General features: G+C 38.0%; 2 pseudogenes; both read right to left on the bottom strand.

The window, feature by feature from the left end:
• Window positions 1–4,132: 4,132 nt before the first annotated feature.
• Window positions 4,133–4,759, bottom strand: LOC138809345 (protein lin-28 homolog A pseudogene; annotated as a pseudogene).
• Window positions 4,760–9,579: 4,820 nt separating this feature from the next.
• Window positions 9,580–9,679, bottom strand: LOC138809348 (U6 spliceosomal RNA; annotated as a pseudogene).
• Window positions 9,680–10,794: the final 1,115 nt, after the last annotated feature.

Genomic DNA, 10,794 nt, shown 5'->3' on the forward strand with positions numbered 1-10,794 from the left:
TTAATTTTCTGATGATGATATTGAAGTCTTCAGTGTTGTAATTACTAGTACAACATTGCACACATGGTAAGTGTTAGCCTGAGGTCCATCTCCGAATATATCAATTAACCTCATTCTATTTCATGACTAAAATACTAGCACTTAGTCTACAAATTCGAGGAAAATTTCCCATAATTATTGTGTACACTCATAATATTTCACTTTGTCTTTGTTAGAAAATAGGTAACTGTAATATGAAAACTCAAAGTTCATAATCAATACATACCTCTCTGGTGAAAGGAACTGCTAAAGAATAACTTTCTTGATTTCTAGGTCAAAATAGCAGAAATCATATTCTATCCCTTCACTCAACACTGCACTGCTTGGGGACCCTACCTCTGTTTAACACTGTCTTACTGAAAGAATGACCTCCCCAATTCCTGATGGAAAGAGACTGCATGTCTTATGGACCAATCATTTCCACATTGTAGCTCACCTAAATTGTTTACTATTAGAAGGTTTTTTAAATTTTTTGGCGGGGTCCGGTTGTGGGGCCTGAACTGTGGGCTTGGGCTCTCTCCCTCAGCTCTTCAGCTCAAGGCTAGCGCTCTACCACTTGAGCCACAGCGCCACTTCTGGCTTTTTTCTTTTTGCTTATGTGGTGCTGAGGAATCGAACCCAGGGCCTCAGGCATGCAAGGCAAGCACTCTACCACTGAGCCACCTTCCCAGCCCTAGAAGTTTTTTGACTGCTTTTTATACCCAACATTTTGAGAGAAAGGTATACTTTAAAATGCTATTAAAGCAAGACTGATATAAAAATCACTTTGACCCCAGATAAATATTTTACCTTTCATGTACCCAAAAATGCAGACTGACCTATCATTAATGTTAGGAATGAGAGGATAAAAAATCATAGACAGGGCTGGGAAGGTGGCTCAGTGGTTAAAGGGCTTGCCTTGCATGTCTGAGGCCCTGGGTTCGATTCCTCATCACCACATAAGCAAAAAAAAAAACAAAAAACAAAAACAAAAAAGCGCGAAGTGGCGCTGTGGCTCAAGTGGTAGAGCACTAGACTTGAGCTGAAGAGCTGAGGGACAGTGCCCAAGCCCAGAGTTCAGGCCCCATGACCGGACCAAAAAAAATCATAGAAAACAAGACCTAAGCATGAATTAAAGCCTTTCCAACTTCTGAATACAATTGGTTTAAAAAGACATAAAGAGCTGGAAGGTGGCTCAGTGGTAGAGTGCTTGCCATGCATGCATGGGGCACTGGGTTCGATTCCTCAGCACCACATATGAAAAAAGAAAAAAGCCGGAAGTGACGCTGTGGCTCAAGTGGAAGAGCTCTAGACTTGAGCTGAAGAGCTGCGGGACAGCGCCCAGGCCCAGAGTTCAGGCCCCACTACCAGACTCCACCCCCTAAAAAAGACATCAATAATACTACATTGTTTCAAAATTTCTTTTTTTAAGTATTCATTTATTTATTTCTTCATTGTATTTTCCCAGGAAAAGAAAGGTAAGGGAAGAGTCATTATGTGTTTAAAAAAATTATTAGAAAGGGGGAAAGGAAGTACTCGGGTACAGCACAAATCAATCATGAAATAAAACACCGCAGTACTGGTATCATAAAAGCCCAAGGAAGCTTTAGTCTGAAGGGATCAGAGAAAGGACAGACAGGTACACACTTTTCCAGCCTCCCTCCCCATAAATTCAAGTTCTCTCACAAAGCTTTGGTTTCTAGCAGTAAACATGGCGTTACATTCGTCTCCCATTAAACAATCTGTGGCCACTTTGACATAACTTTTCTTGCACCTGTGTACAAGTTCCTGAGTGACTTTAACATACATTCATATTCGCTTTCCTGGTCTCCTGACCCCACTTTCTACATGGAAAGCCCAATTGATTTTCTCTAGTATTACAGAACAAGCAGGTTTGGTCACAAATGTCATATTTGATGAGAATTACGTTTAAAAAAACATGGACTCAGGTTGGGAACAAGGTGTGTGTGTAGGGGGGGGTGGAGAGGTTGGAGCACTAGCGTCTTCAGAATCTTTGCATAAGTCACATAAAAGTTGAAGAGACATTCCAAGAGTCATCTGTGTATGGGCATGTAGGTTTTCTTTTGAGGGAGAAAAGGTTAGAGGATAGGGACTTATTATTATTTTTACCAACGAAGATCTAGTCCAAAATGGGAAATAGGGGAAGTGAGGGAACAAAAGAAAAACTGGTTCAAGATCCTCACTTTAGAAGTTCCCCCAACTTAGCTTCAGATCCTTTTGTCTAGTGCAGAACCTTCTGTCAAAGATGCTTTGGCTGTTTTTGTCAATTCTAAAAGAAGTTTGTAAACAATAAAACTCCAAAAAGAACATGGAGAAAAGACCCACATATTATTATTTACACAAACTAGGCCATCTAGCAAATGACCAACTCAGAAACTCAGTAAAGTCCTACAGAGCCTAGACAAATACAATTAACTAGAGGGGGCAGCATTTGTGGGAAGACAAGAAACTAGGATCAGACACACATCACCCAATGCATTCTATTGCATTTGTCCCATTTTAACACATGAGGTAGGTTTGTGGTGATCTCACAGCTTGTAAACGAAACCTCCTTTTTCTCCTTTAGCTAACACAACACTATGAACAATTATGCAGCAGGGCAGGACACGGGCTCCAGAGAGAGGCCTACACTTATGGGTTTCCCTGGAAGCCGAGACTGAGGATTTGGTCCTTGCTTTTTATAGATCCATCCCTGCATGGCTAGTAGAAGGGGGACACAAATCTGTGGTCTTAAAATCCAAACATATCAATTCCCATTCCTTAGAGGAAAAAAAATACATATACAGTTATTTGCACAGTAATCCCAACCTAACCTAGTAAAGGATAGATATAGTATATGGAAAGAAAACAAGTCGCAGAGCCATAGGATTAGACAATCATTACTAACCTTGGCTTCCTCTTTGGTCGTCTTCTACCTTGTCTGAACCACCGTTTCCTGTTTAGACTAATTTCCATTCTTCCAGCAGAAGGAGAACAAGTCATGGGGCAACCCAATTAAAAACCTAGTCTCCCATGAAACATTTCCAAGTGTTGAGGGGGTTTCAAGAGGACCCTATGGCAAAAAAGCCAGCTCTAATTGGCAAAAATGAAGTCGTTCAATAGGCTATGCCCTCCAAATGATTGCTCTCCATGGTGATAAAAACAACAAAGTCTTCCTGCTATGCCGACCTGGAGCTGTTGGCCATTTATCTCTGAGATTGCTCATGTACCTGAGAACACAGTGCAGGAATGAGGGCCTTAAGATTAAAATATATAAAAATACAAAACCAGAATATTTATAATAAGAAAAAAAAAGTTAAAATGCACAAGATACGTCATTCACACAGATATTGCAGGTTTGGCATCCTGGAGAAAGCGGGGACCCAAGGTGCAGTAATCCAAGGGAACAAATAAATTACAATCACATTGGCCCAGAAATGGGGGTGGGAGCAGGGAAAAGCTCAGAGCAGCAGGTTTGCAGCCATTCCCTAGTCACCCATGTTGCCTGTCATCACAACCCAATGCCTGGACCAGCTCTCCCAGCACTACAGCTCAAGATAGGGTGATGAGGAAACAAGATGTGGAGTGGAGGAGGTGGTGGAGAGACAAAAAACAAAACAAAACAAAACAACCCTGCCTTGCTCCTGACAGGTCCTCCTACCGGGATACTACACCTTGGGGATTTGAGCCCGTGGATCTGCTGGACTGGTGCTTAATTGTTTCACACCCTGGCAAGAGAAATTGGACACATCCTTCTTTAAAGGAACAACTTGCCAATCTGGGTCACTTTTAGAAGCTGGAGGCTGGGGGGGAGGGAGGGGAAGCATGTAGGTCAGGTGAAGATTATCATATAAAGTACGCAGGTTTCACAAGTGGTTCCCCCAAAGCCCCTCATTTGAATTGGGATAGATCATGATGGGATTACTATGCATCACCCCTTCTCCTCATCAAAAGAGAAGATGGGATGATACTGGGACATCCTGGCCTGAGACGTATGGAAGAGCCAGCTACTCGCCAACCCAATCCATATTCCAACTTTCTCCACTTTGCCGATTGATGCCTGCTCCTTGAAACTTCCTGCTAGCTAGAGTTGCCCCCCCCCGACTCTGGGGGCTCAATTTTGGGCCTCAGGGAGCAGGGCAGGGCTGTGGATCTCTTCTTCTTCCCTAAAGTAGGCAGGCTTTCCCTGGGAACTGGGGACCTGCTGAGCCTTCCGTGGACAGGAGGCCACCATGTGGTTGATGCTTTGGCAGAAGTGGCACTTCTTGGGCTGTGGTGGCAGCTTGCATTCCTTGGCATTATGGTCTAGACCAATACAGTTGTAGCACCTGTCTCCTTTGGATCTGCTCTTCTGCATGTTCTTCCCCTTTGGCCACCTCTTACTCCCAATACAGAACACCCCACTGGGCCCAGTGACTTGGATGGATTCTAGGCCTTTGGCAGACTTCTTAAAGGTAAACTCCACAGCCTCTCCCTCCTTCAGGCTCTGGAAGCCCTCCATGTGCAGCTTATTCTGGTGCACAAAGACGTCCACCAGGGGGTCGAGTGCTACCCTGATGCGGGCTGTCATGGATAGGAAGCCGAACCCTCTGCGCACATTGAACTACTTACAGATGCCAGCCCTGTGCAACAGCTGAGGCTCCTCAGCCACCTGAGCGGCATCCTCCTGCGCCTCCTCGGGTGCCTTCTCCGCTGCCTTGGCGAAGCCACCTCCCAACTGCTGGTTGGACACCAAGCCCATGGCCGTTGTCTGAGCCTGCGGCCCCGGGCCCCTGGTCGGGCTGCTGCTGGCCCCAGAGAAGTGCGGAGGCAAAGGGCAGGTTGGCAGAAGAGGCGACTACATCTTCCCCGCACAATCCATTTTTCAAAATTTCTTATGATACTGAAGATTCAATTATAAACTATTAACACTTGAAAATAACTCATTTTGGGGGGAGTAGGACACAAAACACAAGATTAATCCTAATCATTTTCAAAGACATTTATTTATACTACAAATTCACTCTTATAACTACAAAGATTCTAAAAATAACTGAAGCATAGTGTCAAAAAGCACATAATTTAACTTCATCATGTACGTTCAAAGGATTGTGCTAATAGAAAACAAAGTTATACTAATAATTAGCTCACCCAATTCACTTCCATTCTTTTATTCTATATCTTTTAGTTTCATAAAAACTGGCTTTTCATAAAATGATGCATAAAAAGCCTTTATATCCATTAACATTTTCAGATTTTAACAATGTTTATTTCAGAAATGCTTTTAGCTGTATAGTCAATGAACTGAAATAACATTGAAATATTCAAAGGGGTTTCAGAAATTGCAAGACTTGCTCTGGGATGTTATTTATATTGGAAAAGATATTCAAAAAGCCTTATTTGTTAAAGTTGTGATAGTTACTCCCACAAAAGAACAATTAATGAAGAAACATTTGTATGTACAAAACAACTTCAAATGCATCCACAATCTGAAGGTGACACATGCTTTTTGTTTGTTTTTGCAATGTATATCTAACAAACATATCCACAATACTGATTTTCAGTCAATATGATGGGATATTCAAACCTAAAAAATACGGGGTTTATTAGATTAGTGTGAATAGATATGATCTTACAAAGAAAGTTATTTTCAACAGAAATCTGGAAAGAGTTTATCCACCTTGAGTTTCACAGGAATAACCAGCGAGTAATACTTGTTTGGTCGAGTAGGTCAAAATCATTCCATGAGTATATCTTAAAAGTATATCCAATTTAAGAGGTCAAATACATATTTTGTACTGACAGTCATCTTACATCAATAATTCACTACCTAATTATATGTGTATCTTATTGCCTAATCTATACTAAGAACTGAAAGTGATCTCTTTTAACTGAAAGTGATCTCTTTTATCTAACTTAATGGTGTAAATGCTTTATTTATGATGATGTTATTATTTGACAAATAAAATGTACAGAAGGGTGGTTCCACTGAAATAACAGGATGGAACAGTGATAAATAACTATATTTCAACACAGCTCTTTTCAGCCTCACTCTGTCCACATTGGCAAGCAACATTGCAAATGCACACACTCACGCATATACACACACATGTGCGCACATTTATAAACACATATACATGCATGCCAAATTCAGGATTTACTGTACAAAAAAGTTCAAATAAAATATTAGTGATTAGGAAAAATGATAACTTGCCTTATTACAAAATAATACATAATCCAGTGTCCACGATTGTTACATTTTACCTGCCTCTCCACATGCGACCACTTAATTTATTTTTAATTAATTAATTAATTCATTAGTTTGGTGCTTATACTAGAGCTTGAACTCAGGGCCTGACTCTGTTCCAGAATTTGTTATTTTTTTTTTGTTTTAGTTTTCTCAAGGCTAGCAATTTAATGCTTATCCTACAGCTCCATTTCAAGCTTTTGTGGTTACTTTCAAATCAGAATCTAATGGACTTTTTTTTCTTGGTCTGGTTTCAAAGCACAATCATCAGATTTCATCTTTTTGATTAGCTAGGATTAAAGACCTGAGCCACCGGAGTGGCTCCTACTTTTCTCTATACTTATCTAATGCACATACTTAAATAGTAATTTAAAACTGAGAGCATACAACCAAGATGTACAGTGATGATATTGTCCTGTCAGAAATTCAAGTTAATAATGTAAATTTATTCTTAAGACCATACGCAAAAAATACTTATGAAGAAATTTGATGATGATGATAATGATGATGATGATGATGATGTGTGTGTGTGTGTGTTTGTGTGCTGTTGCAATATATTCCACATATAAGCACTGTGAATGGGTGTCCAGCCATTCACAGTTATTGCATGAATATCTGCCTTGAGTTACCAACTCATGGACAATGTCTAGGTGTCCACTCTGGGCTTCCCAATGAAAAGGAGTTTACTCATCCTCATCCCTATTATTCATATGTGGCCTTTTTGGAAAGTATTCTCCGCACTGTAGTAAGCTGCAAGGCAAGCACTCTACCACTGAGCCACCATCCTAGCCCAAGGTTTAAGATTCTTGTCTGTAATTTGGTCAAAGCTCTGACTCTTTATGTAGGCTACTAAAAATGTATTTACTAATTTCAAGTAAATACATATATTCTATTTCTATCTCTTAAAAATATTGTTTGCTCTGTAAATTGATTAGAAGCATGGATTTTGTGGCTAGCTAGGTCATTGCACATCTGGATCTCTTTTCCTCTCTCTCTTTCATGGTTCTCATAGACAATATGATTGCTCCATAATTATCCTAATTTATTTTGTTTTTATATTTTTGGTTGCATCATTTCACTTTCTGCTCTACCATTTCCCAAATCAGCACCACATAAACAGAACCATCTAGAAGTGGTTTTGTGGCTCAAGTGGTAGAGCGCTTGCCTTGATTTGAAGAGCTCAAGGATAGTGCCCTGGCCCAGAGTTCATGCCCCACAGCTAATTTAAAAAAAAAGAATCTAAATACTTGATAATTCTACTAACAGATCTGACTGAAATCTATTGAATCACACTTTTCCTGTACAATGAAGAAATAGGTCCAGGCTAGGAAAGCAGCTAGAGAGGGCAGGGTGATTGTATCTGTGACAAATCTTTGTGGATAATGGTATCGAGGATTACTTACTGGTGATTCACTTGCACTGGAAGCATGATTCTGAACGATTGCTTGCTGATTGCTTGCTTTAATCATTATATCCTCCAAGAAGAAAAAGTGAAATTTAATTGATAGCAAAGGACTACTAATACATTTTGACTTCTCATTAAGCATCTTCAATCATCAAAATCACCTGAAGACAATAGATAGGCGTATTTTTAGATGACAACAAATATCTTTTAAAAAACAAGAATTTAGGTAGTCATACAAAGGACTTCTATTTTACTATTGCATTCTACATTTTTTCGAATGTTAAATACTAACATTAGAAAGCTATTAGAAAGCTCTTTAAGTCCATATGTTGAATAGTGAGTTCTCTCACACTAGAACATTTTATTTCCCAAATCATTTACATAGAAGGCATTGTTTCCTATTTTCTCATTCCTAGAATAAGCTGCACATGAAGACACCACTGGTCCTCATTTTCAGTCTGTACCTTTGAATATTGAGGAAAATCTTTCCTCTGCTCTCTCTAAATTCCCTACTCTCCAGTTAGAATAATTTCGAGTAGTAAAAATGGAAAAAAGATAAAATAAAAAATCATGGTGAATAAATATATGCAGAAAATTCATCAGATTTTTCTGACCAGTTCAACCAATGTGAACTATTGGGGAAAAACATGGACATCTCATTCCCCCTGGCACTCAAAGTCTCTGGTTAGGCAATTCTGATGAAGACAGGAATTAAGATGAAAAAGTGAGGAATAGTATCAATTGCAAGAAAAAAATGGAGTAGGACCCAAGAAAATTTCCTCTTTTGGATCCTGAAATTATTCAGCTTACTATGGTGTGGAGACTACTTTCCAAAAAGGCCACCCAGATGAATACTAGGGATGAGGATGAGTATAACCCTCTTCATCGGGAAGCCTAGAGTGGACACTTAGACATTGTCCATGAGTTGGTAGCTTAAGGCAGATATTCATGCAATAATTCTGAATGGCTAGACACAGCTGCACAGTGCTTATATGTGGAATAATACCAGAGTGGCTTCTTTCTTAATTCATCATGATGCAGATACCAGTCCCCAAACTAAAGGTCTCTTGACCCCCTTGCATCTCGCTGCTGGGAATAGAAATAACAACAATATGCTGTATCTCCTTCTGTGGAACCATTATATGAAACCAGGTCTGAAGAACAACTTGGAAGAAACTGCATTTGATATTTCCAAAAGGATAAGTAAGTATTACTACCTCTTTGAAGTTGTGGAAGACTGTACATATTCTTCTCCTAAGTTGTAATGGTATGGTTAAGTGTCTTAAATTTCAAAAATGCCAGTCCATCCTTTGTGTCCCTACAATTTTTTTCACAATACAAAGCAACAGCAATATCTTACTTTAAAAATTCATGGATTCCATGGTATTCTTCCAAGTGAATTGTCTGACTTTGATGTCAAAATGTATTCAAGAGTTGTTTGTATACATCTATAATGATTTCAAGAGAGTTTGTGATTTTTTTGAATCAGAAATAATTTTAACATCTTTTGAAAAGAATAGTATAGACACTATAGATGTTCATGGCATTTTTCTGAAAAAAGTATATCTATGTTTGTATAATGTCCATAATCTATTTAATTCACTCCTACATATAATAATTTGAATTCTACATTGTTATATAATGTATATGTTCATTAATGTGTCCTTTCAGATTGCATTCCATATAGAAAAATTTAAAATTCCTTTTTTCCTAGGTCCTTGTATTTTTTTATTTCTTTGGGATAAAATGACAATGTTAACTAATTTCAAGTTTTGTAAAGGTTATGATATGTAAAGGCCTTTCTCAGGTGAAGATTTAATATAATGATGTCAAAATAACCTTTAATTCTATGAATTACAGGTCTTGTTACACTTGTGTTTTTGTAATCACCTTTTAATAACTTTTTTTCATTTCTTGCATTTGAAGAATGAAAAATATGGAATACTTCACAAATTTTCATATCATCCTTCTGCAAGTGCCATGTTAATCTCTGTATTGTTGTAATTTGGGTAGACCTGCTGCTGAAACATGTAGTATCCTCTAAATTTAAGTACTTAATGTTGGAATCTTCCTACAGGCATATATCCATGGTTGAATATTTATAACAAGGAACCCTTATTGTTCCTAAATATGCTATTGATCTTATTTCTCTAAAATTCTTTGTATAATGGGAAAAACCCATTGTTTGGTAGATTGCTCACATTTGCAATTTTATATTTAATTTTATTTTTAATTTAATTTTATTTTATTTTATTTGCAATTTTTTGTCAATGACTATTTTGTCTTCTTCATTTTAAATTTGATCATACTTTGAAGCCTTTACAGCTAAGTCCAAAGGTGATTGCTTTTCAAGTATTTATTTATCACAACTGAGTTAGCTTTGTGGAGCTAATGGATTCAAAGTAAGCCTTGCTTAAGAGCTACTTCTAAACTTGTGCAACTTAAAATTTCCCAAATGAGGTCTTGCTGGCACAAATGTCTAGCTGACCCTTTACCCTTCTTCCATGTAGGAACAGACCAATCAGAATATCTTACCCTGACAGCATAGATTGTCTACTGGAACAAAACTAACCTTAGTTACAAGAGATCATAGAGAGATGAACAGTTCTGTCAGAATTGTTCAGAATAGAAGGTATTTTATCAAAATATAATTGTTTACTATACTTATCATTTCAAAAGTAGCTAAAGCCAAGAAGGTGAAAAAATTGTTCATATGCATGATTACCTACTGTCCTTTCCTGTCTATCATCCAACCAGGCAGGAACTTACACTACGGACTTTCTATCACCAAATATGTCCATAGCTCCTGGAGAAGTCCATACGTTTCTCCTCGATATTAGGCCTTAAATTGGTAATGTTTTAATCACAGTGTTTCCTCTTGCCTCTAGGCTGTAAATCAACACATGGTAAAGTTTTAAGTCTAACTCTACCAAAAACTGAGGTAGAGATAATGGAATAATACTTTAAAACAGAGTTGCCTTTATACCCTAACCACAACAGAACAATGCAAAACAATTTTTATATTATATATACTTATATATTTTATATTTATATGTACTGATTTTAAATTTCACACAGTGAATCTTATTAGAATTGATAGTTTGACAAATATATTTACATTTATTCTCATAAATAGATTGGAATA

This window comes from Dipodomys merriami, unplaced genomic scaffold (genome assembly GCF_024711535.1).
Source record: "Dipodomys merriami isolate MVZ:Mamm:240054 unplaced genomic scaffold, mDipMer1.0.p SCAF_493, whole genome shotgun sequence".
NCBI lineage: Eukaryota > Metazoa > Chordata > Mammalia > Rodentia > Heteromyidae > Dipodomys > Dipodomys merriami.